General features: G+C 35.2%; 1 pseudogene; it reads right to left on the reverse strand.

Moving 5' to 3' along the window:
* The window catches only part of LOC116084223, a 53,877-nt pseudogene that overhangs the window by 8,017 nt on the left and 35,587 nt on the right, over positions 1 to 10,273 (reverse strand).

A 10,273-nucleotide genomic window follows, 5' to 3' on the forward strand; every position in this document is an offset into this window, starting at 1 on the left:
GGACAAAAGAATGTCTATAGAAGGATACTATGTCTGTATCCACTTGGCAAATAAAAGTAAAAAGCTGCCATTGAGTTAAAAACCCTAAAGGAGCCCCTTTTCTCGGGCAAGGTGGGGTGACACGCCATATTAAAAAATTATTTTTCAAGACAAGCGAGAGGCAATACACCTTTAAACATGAGCAAAACAAAGTATGCTTAAAAGGAGGCGAAAAATGAAAATGAGTATAATTTAACATAATCAAAAAGGCAAAACATATCTCTAATAAGCAAAAACTGGAGCAAAGACGCTCTCAAGGAGGAGTGCATATCCTCCTTCTTAGAAAAGTATGACTGTATTAGTCAATTCTATAAGGAACATAAAATATATAAAAAAAGGAATATAGACAAAAACCAAATAATAAATCATCTGAGTATAAGTAATCATAACTAAAGAGTCTGAGAAGAAATAGTCACATGTGTAAATATTAACATCAATTTAGAGATCAAAATCAAATTTTAAAATTGACTAAATATAGGTAATAAAAAACTCAGATAAGTATAAGTATCTATATATAAATAAAAGGATAGAACATGTGACATAGCATTGATTAAAATGGTCCAGCAGGCCAGAGCAGTGACCGCTCCCCTGAGAGCCTTGAGTTCGGATCTCAGCAACCACAACCACTCACAGTGATATCTGACAATGACTATGATCTCAGTGGATTACACTGAAGCAAGCAAAATAAGTGAAACCTCTTGATAGTAATTTTAGCAGATAAACACGATAGCTTATGGCCATCTGTACAATCACAGTGTATTTATACACATCTATTAGTATATCGTAATAACCGATTTAATGTTTTTGAGGAAAATGATGTCTCTAAGTTATTAAGACATTCTTAAAAATACTTTCAAAGTTTTATCATAAAATTTTTGTTAATATTATAATAGCTTGGTAATAGGATATTAAAACTTTATATAGAATATGAGAAAAGATGAATTTTTATAATAATGCCCTTTTTTGCCAAAGAATTGTAGTAGGCAAAAACTAGACATTTGGTTATAATTGACAAGTGACAGAGCTTCCTCTAATTTTTGTAAAAGGCTGTTTGTCTCACCAGTTAATTCTTATCAGAGGCTTAAGTCAGGTGGTGAGTTTAAGATGAGTCTAAAGTAACTTAAAATAAGCAACTCATCTTTTCTTTTTAGAAACAACTCTCTTGATGTAGCTGAGGCTTTAATAGTTAACTTCAAGGCTACCAGGACATAGAAAGAAAAACAACCTCTTAAATACACAATAACTCCATAAGAAATAGGCAAGTCAGATTGTAATGTTTCTATAAGTATTATGACCTCATTGACTCTACATAAATTTCAAATTTTGACCCATATCTGAATAGATCTGTGATAAAGTTGATATTGTCTTAAAAACGATTTCCCTGAGGTAAGGGAGAGGCACAACCCGGAAGACTTCCCTAGCTCTGGTTGTAAAACAAAAGGAATGTCTCTGAGGCTTCATCGAAGCATCTGTGTGTTTATGTATTAATGCAACTATGAACTTATCACTGAACATACCACCTGAATTACATCTAAAGATTACACCTAATGTAGTGAGGTCAGATTCTAAGGGCGATTCTGTTCTTAATCCCTGTTTCCTTTTCTGGCTGACTTTTACTTAAAACCTGTTTTGTAACCATGGTACTGAAAAAGTACTGTTTCTAAAGAAAAACTCCTTATCCCAAGCAAAAAGCACAAGAGTGGAGTCTGGCATCAAGAGGTGGAACTGAGTCAGGTACTGGGGCCTTGCAGCGTCACTGGTAAGCTCAAGTAAAAACATGATTTTTTTTTTTAATTTTTGAAACATTCTTAAAGATATTTTCTGCATATGTTTCAGGATAGTTTTCCATTGAATCTTGAAAACCTAAATATCAAATAATAATAAGTCAAGAAACATTTAAAATAAACTTGTGAAAATAATTAGAATTTTGGCTGACGCTCCCTGAGCCTTGCACTCTGGAGCCGTGCTACAGTTGAGTTCCATTGGAGCTCAGCCTTCCAAGGTTCTTTGTTCTTTCCTTTGCACACAGCTGTGCTTTTCTTTGATGGTCTTCATTTCTTTGAGAAAGAAGCTTCTTGATGAGGAGTGAGAGCTATATTTATATGTAGGCTTGAGGTTGAGATTGAAAATGTAGTTAGAAATTCTACTTTTCTAGCCAATGGAGGTGGTAGGTTATTGTCCATGACCTATGACTTCACTAGCTCCAAGTAGTTGTGAGTGTTTCTAGTACCATGAGTGAGATTCCTCCTGTTGAGTAGGACTTACGGTCACTTAAAAAGCTACTGAGTATTATCAGCATGCGACTACTACTATTTTGTACCTTTATGAATATCTTGTCATGCTGGTCATGACCGTAATAAATAGATGACAGCACTGGGAAGAATTAGTAACTGCTTCTTTCTGATAGCAGCTTGTTTATTATTTTCTGGTATGATAGATGGTAGGCCTATCTGAAGAACATTGATTGAGAGTATCTTTTATAGAACTGGCTTTGTAAAGAAAACCTGGACAGTGGCAATATCAATGGACATACCAACAAGGAAGGAGGAAGACCTCATGGAATCTCTACCATAGATAAAGAATTTAGGGCCACTAATGACTGTTGAGAGAGGTAGGAATACCCTATACCAGAGATGAGGCCCCTGATTAATTTTCTCATACAAAGTAGTCAACCATGAAACCATATCCAGATATATCATAAAAATAAGGTTGTATATATTTATATATCTAAAAATATCTAAAATACATAAATGTATAAATGTTTATATATTCTTATTTCAAGTAACTATGAATATACTTTTTCTTAATGTTTATATTTTATAAAATATTTAATATTATAAGTTAATGTATATATTAAACATATTAGATTGAGAATAAGAAAGCATGGGAAAACCCGCATAGAAGGAACCTTCAGGGTATGAAGGAAGAAGGGAAGTGGAAGATAGCATAATTATATTTTAATTAAAATTAAAATATTAAGAAAAAGGTGTGAGTATAGGTCCTTGAACCAAGAAGAAAACCCTGCTCTGCTTGTATTTGCTGTCATATGGGCATGAGGAAAAATTGATAGTCTGGTTGTGGACTCCAGATGACCTAATGCTTGATTGATCTAAGAGAACAGTTCAATTTTTAATCTTCTGGGAAGCTCTATAAAACCATATCAAACTAAATTAATTTGTTACAATTATCTACATCATTGAAATCAATAGCATCATAAATAGAAATTTAATAGAATTCTTGTCCATAATAGAAATTTAGAGATATGAAACACTCAAAGTGAGACAAGATTAAATAAGGATTTCTGTTATAAATATGTGTTATATCTTAACAGTATGGGAGAAATATATTTAGTTCTGTATCTAGCACAGAACTGAGATAATACCATGTATGAGTGTGTAGAAGCATAATTCATCCAGACTAATAGATTCTCACTTCATAAGAGTTTAACGTTACTATAATCTAATGTATGTATATAGGCTGTTATTTTGGATGTTTTTTTCCAACAAATTATACTTTTTTAAAAATTTCAAGCAGTAACATTTATTTCATGTATAATGCACATAGATATGAGTTGCATTTTTAAAATTTTCACTTATTCTAAATTTTTCCTCAAGGTTTTATAGATGTAGTCTAAATGACTTACATCGTGCAAAAAGATTAACGAAGAACAGTGTAAACACACGTGCTTCAAAAAGAATGACAACAGTGGTACCTGTACATAGGTTACACTGACCTTCATCAAGCTGTTGTGGTGCTTTAACTTAACAAAAAGTAATAGCAAGTAACACAATGTATTAAACATGTCATGCTTTGAATGAGACTAGCTCAATAAGGGTGTGCATACCTTTTAACTAAGATTTTAAAAAATATTTATTTATTTATTTATTTATTTATTTATTTATGTAAATCCCATGCTGCTTTTCCTCCTTTGTGCCTCCTTCACACAATTCCTCCTGAGGTGAAGTATTTAGGGAGAGGATGCTGTCTTGTTCAACAAACTGTACCACTGATGATAGGCTTAATCTTCTCCCCCTCCCTCCAACCCCTCCTTTCTCTCCCTCTCCCTCCCCCTCTCCCTCTCTCCCTCCCCCCCCTCTCTTTTTCTCCCTCTCTCCCTCCCTTTCTTCCCCTCTCTCTCTCCCCCTCTCTCTCTCCCACTCTCTCTCTCTCTCCCTCTCTCCCCCCCTCTCTCTCTTTCTCTCTCTCTCTTACACACACACACACACACACACACACACACACACACACACGCACACACACACACACTTTCTCTCCCCACTCTCTGCTTCTTGCCTGAGGGTCCAGTTGTGAGACCTTCTGCTGTTGCTAAGGCACCATATCTGTCTGTTTCCCTCCATGATGATCATGCACTGACCCTCTAACTGTACATGATTCGCTAATCAAATGCTTGATTTAAGAAGAATTGGCTTCATTATGGTGTCTCCTCACAGCAACTGAGCAGCAACTAAGACAAAATGAATGTTCTAAATATAACTTCCTTAAATCCAGACTGAAAGTTTTTAAATTCCAGAGAAAATAGGTTTGGTAACGTATTTCTCAAGTTTACTATGAGTGATCAAATTTGACAACACAGTTATGTCTGAATCCACCTAATTTTTTATTAATTGTAGTCAGGTTTTTTTAACATTTGCTATCCTTCTTCTATGGCTTTAAACTTTCTAGACTCTGTGGCACAATTCTATTAAAGACCTCATTATTTTTGTCAAAAGATTTAAGCCTATTCTGGTAAGATATCATAGCTGATATACCAATGTAATAGAATATATAGTTGTTAAGCTTATTAATATTACTTCCTTATTGACAAACTTCTGATACATGATGTTGAATGGACACAGTATTTGTGGCAGTACATAGGAAATACAATCATCTTAATATCAGTCCTGCAAACACTTAATTTCAGTTTTAATAAATATCCCATGCCTGTCTCATCCAAACGTTTTTCCTCAGGATGTTTTGATTACTTGGGAATTTCACATAATGCAACCTAACATTCATTTCTTAGCCCTCCCAGGTCCACCCTTCATGCTTTTGAAGAAAGAAGAAAAAAGAGTAGGAAGAGGAAGAGGAAGACGAAGAGGAAGAAGGAAAAGGAGAAGGAGGAGGAGAAGGAGGAGGAGAAAGAGAAGGAGAAGGCGAAGAAGAAGGAAAAGAAGAAGGAGGAGGAGGAGGAGGAGGAGGAGAAATAACACACATACACACACACACACACACACACACACACACATACACACACACAAAACAACAACAAAACAAAACAAGCCCCAGAAGTCCAATCTGTGTTGTCCATATATGCAGTGGAGTAATGTCAAACCCCCAGTGGCCAGAAACTTTAGAGAACTGAATCACCCCAACTTTAAATTGTCTTGTCTAACTAAAACCAGATCCAGCAGTCCTCTGCTGGATATGTGTTGGTGTCCTCATATTAGCTGATGCTGCCTGGTTGAGTTATTTAAAAATTATCATAGTACTAGTGATTTTAGCTTTACAAACATTGAAGAATCATTTAAACTAATGTTATCTGGAGATAAGTTAATGTTTTATTTACATAAGCAAAAATTCTAATTATATTTCTAGTCGATAGACTGGTCCTGAATATGTATGTGTGTGTTTATGTGAGGTGAATTTTCATACACATTATTTATTTATTTTAAATAACAATTAAAATTCTCTCTTTGTGAAAGAGTCATGCCATCAGATATTTTACTGAGTAAATTACTTATTTACTTTACATTCTGATGTCCCAATTGCAGCTTTCCATACCTCCTTCCCTCCAAGTTCCTCTCTCACTGTCCCCCTCCACTCCTCCTCTGTTTCTCCTCAGAGGCCTCCCATGGATGTCAACCAAACTTGGTATATCAAGTTGAAGTAAGACTAGACTCATCTTCTCCTACTGAGGCTGGATAAGGCAGCTCAGTTAGCAGAAAGGGATTCAAAGGAAAGATACAGAGTCAAAGACAGCTCCATATCCTATGCTGTTACCAGTCTCACATGAAGACCCAGTTACACAACCTCTATATATGTTCAGAGGGCCTAGGTCTAGCCATTGCATGCCCTCTGGTTGATGGTTCCATCTCTATGAGCTACTATGGGCACAGGCTATTTGATTCTGTAGCTTTTATTATGGTATCCTCACTTCACCCTTCTGGCTCCTTCATTCCTTCTCTTCCTCTTACCCAGTATCTCACATCCTCTGCCTCATGGTTAGCTGTGGATTTCTATATCTGATTCCATCAGCTTCTGAGTGAAGCCTCTGTTACAACAACAATGTTAGGTTCCTCTCTACAAACATAGTTGAATATCATTGATAGTCAGGGCATGTGTCTCAAACTGGACAAGTCATTGGTTGACCATTCCCTCTATTTCTGTTCTATCTTTCCTTCTGCACATCTAGAAAAGAACATCCTGAGAGAAGTAACCCAAGCCCAGAAAAAAAAACCATGATATATACTTACATATAAATGGATATTAGCCATAAAGTATAGGAAAACCATGCTACATTCCACAGAACCAAGAAACCTAAATAACAAGTACAGCTTGAGTGCAGATGCTTGAATCTCACTGAGAAAGGAAAATAGAATATACATCTGAGGTGGGTGTAGGTAGGAAAATGTGAACATGTGGAAATAGGAACAGGAAGGAAAAGCAGGAGGAGGACAGAGGGAAAGAGTAATAGGAGAGGACTAGGATGAAGAGAAGTGTCATCTCTGTGATGGGTCAGAAGCCTAGGACAATGAAAACTCCCAGAAATTTATAAAGGTGACGTTAGCTAAGAATCCTAGTAATGAGAGATATGGAACCTGAAAAGGCTATCTTTTGTAACCAGGGAAGTTTTCTAATGGAGGGGCTGGGACATTAACCCAGCCATAAATCCTTTGACACACAATTTGTCCTGCCTACAAGTTGTGCAGAGATATTTATTTTTTGTCCATATAGAGTCACAATATATTTTAAAATATTATAGGAAATTTTGTTAACTTTTACTAAGCAAATATTATTTTATGTCACGCATGTCTATCTTTATGAGAAATTTACATACAAATATGTATGTGTGTATATGTGCACATGTGCCTACACACACCACACAGAGCAAAATCAACTGAAGAAAACATTTACAGAGTAAATGCATAATCCAATTTTGTAACATTTCTGCCAACATATTGTTTAGTAAATTTGAAGTGTAAAACATTAGAAAATTTCATAATATTAAAAAAATAAAATCACTTGAGATTATTTGCCATTAATATGTTATAGGAAGAAAAATGTGATCCTTATTGTAATCTTCCATTCATGATATATTAATTTCAAGATTCACTGAAGTATGAAGGTACTAGATGAGTATTACACTACATTCAAAGAGATATGTTTACAAACCAGCTGTCAAAAAGTATTTGGAGCCCACATGTTGTAACTGCAAAGATTCCTGATAATTTACAATACATGAAGAACATATTGATAGCTAAGCATGAAAATACAGGTTTGGCACCATCACTAAAGAGACTGAAACTGCTAGTTGAAAATTTCTAGCCAACTACTTCTAGATTTCTTTTGAGAACACAAATAGACCTGATTAATCAAAATAACAAAATAGAGTTTATTGATGACATGATAATACCAATAAAATTGTATGACAACAATTATTATGATATCAGTCTAGATCTGTTCCTAGCTAACATGGGCCTCCTCTGTTAAGGAATAGGAAACTATTAAAATTTTGCCAAAATTATTTATACCACCACAGAAAAAATAATTCATTAGTAGTATTAATGAGTCAGTTTATCTGTTTGTCATTAATTTGTTAACTGGGGAATACTTTTATACTTCAATTTAAGTGGGAAAATGATGCCCAATTATTGCAAAACTTATTTTTATGAGAATAATTACAGAAGTGATTTGTATCTTAGTCATAAACTCATCACCAGCAAAGGAGAAAGGAAGATCAACACAGAAAATATTCAAGGTCAGACTTGTTCTTGTCTTATAAGTTACATCTTGCAATCAGACATCAGCACTTTTAATTTGGGAAACTTGGAAATTTTCTTTTCACCTATCATATGACACCCAACCCCATTCAATCTTGTTCTCTATTTTAAAGTTTTGGGGTTTTGAATTTTATCATTGTTTTTCTGATTCCTCAGTAGTAATATTTTTTCCTTTTTTTCCCCTTCCTCCTCTCCTCCTACTCCCTTGCTCTGATTTCCCCTATCCCTATCTGCTCCCTTTTACTTCAGAGAATAGGAAGTGGGATCCATCCCACATGAAGAAACCAAACCCAGACACAATTGCTGATGCCAAGAAGTACTTGCTGACAGGATCCTGATACAGCTTTCTCCCAGGGAGCTCTGCCAGGTCCTGACCAATACAGATGTGGATGCTTGCAGCCAACCATCAGATTGAGCAAAGGATCCCCAAGGGAGGAAGACTGAAGGAGCTGAAGGGAACCTATGTGGCCTCAATGGGAATGGAGGTAATTGGTCCTGAGAAGGCTTGAAGCTCCACTGTAGAGGTGGGGGGGTGGGGAGCACCCTCATAGAAGCAGGATAAGGGGGGATAGGATAGGGGATTTGCAGAGGGGAAATCGGGAAAGGAGATAACATTTGAAATGTAAACAAATAAAACATACAATTAAAAGAAAGAATATGCTGTTATGAATATAATTGAGAAAGTGTTCTTGTGGTTTGGTAGAGCATCTTTTGAGTATATATACAGAAGTAGTATAGCTGAGTTTACAGATAGAATTATTCCATATTTTCTCACAAGCCACCAAATTGTTTGCCAAATTTGTACACGTTTTCATTACCTCCAGCAATGGAGGAGTGTTCACCTTGCTCTACATCATGACCAGCAGGAAGTGTCCCTTGAGTTTTTCATCTTAGCCATTCTGATGCATATAAGACACAAGGAAGCATATAATTGGCTTTCAGGGCTCCTATAATAGCATAAATTAATTATTTTCATAAAACACACACACACACACTTACTGCTGCTGCTTTTCATTTCTTTTGATAACCACAATTAGTATAGATTTAATTTTAGCGAGTAAGAATATTAAGGACTATTTTTTTTTTTAAATTTTACTTTTTGTTATAGAAATTGGTTTTCTAATCCTATTAGACTTTGGTAGCTAATAACTCTACCTCTATTCAAAAGGAGATTAAAGAGAACCACAGATTAAAACTTCAATGGAGATATTCAAATTATTCAACGCACGAGCAGACTTTTAATATTTACTAAACCATGGCATAAACAAATGTCTTCTGATGTAGGCACCATTATTCTATTTAGAAGGCATTTGTCAAAGGCCAGCTTCTACAGGTCAAGGGAAACTGATGGGAGGGCCTAGAGTCAGTGATTGATCACTGACTAGACTTTTCTCTGAGGGAATAAGGCTTGATTTGTTGTGGCTGGCACTTCCTGTGACTTAAGAGAGAGTCTCTGCACTCTTTGAACTCTACACTCATGGTGTACACAATGGTGGCTGCCAAGAGAAATAAGAAAAAATGATGAAAAATGATACACTCACAGACACATACACACACTGAGCAGATGAAGCAAGACAAGCTCCAACAACTTTACATATACATACATACATACATACATACATACATACATTAATGCATATATATACACATGCATATATTCAGATAGATATATACACATTCATATATTAAGTGGATAAAGCAAAGCTCCAAGCACATATATTCATATACACATACATTTGCTGGATGGAACAAACACCAATGAGCAGACTGAAACAGTTTTTTTCTAATTCATGAATATTTCTCTTTTACCTTCAAATAAGAGACAGCTTCATAGGTAGAAAAAAAGTAAGATTAATAACTATAAGAAGAATCAAGCCTGATTGTAAGGAATGTAATTTTGTCATTGAAAAGAAACTTACTAAATCGATCTAAGAACAAAGCAAGGAAGTTAATACAGTTAAGTGAAGAGTCCCTATAAGGACACATGCTCCACCATGTTCATAGCAGCATTATTTATAATAGCCAGGAGCTGGAAAGAACCCAGATGATTCTCAACAGAGGAACTGATATGGAAAATGTGGTACATTTACACAATGGAGTACTACTCAGATATTAAAAACAATGAATTTATGAAATTTTTAGGCAAATGGATAAAACTAGAAGATATCTTTTTTTGATATTTTCTTTATTTACATGTAAATTTCTCCATTCCCAGTTTCCCCTCCAAAAAACAA

Source organism: Mastomys coucha, unplaced genomic scaffold (genome assembly GCF_008632895.1).
Source record: "Mastomys coucha isolate ucsf_1 unplaced genomic scaffold, UCSF_Mcou_1 pScaffold9, whole genome shotgun sequence".
NCBI classification, from domain to species: Eukaryota; Metazoa; Chordata; class Mammalia; order Rodentia; family Muridae; genus Mastomys; species Mastomys coucha.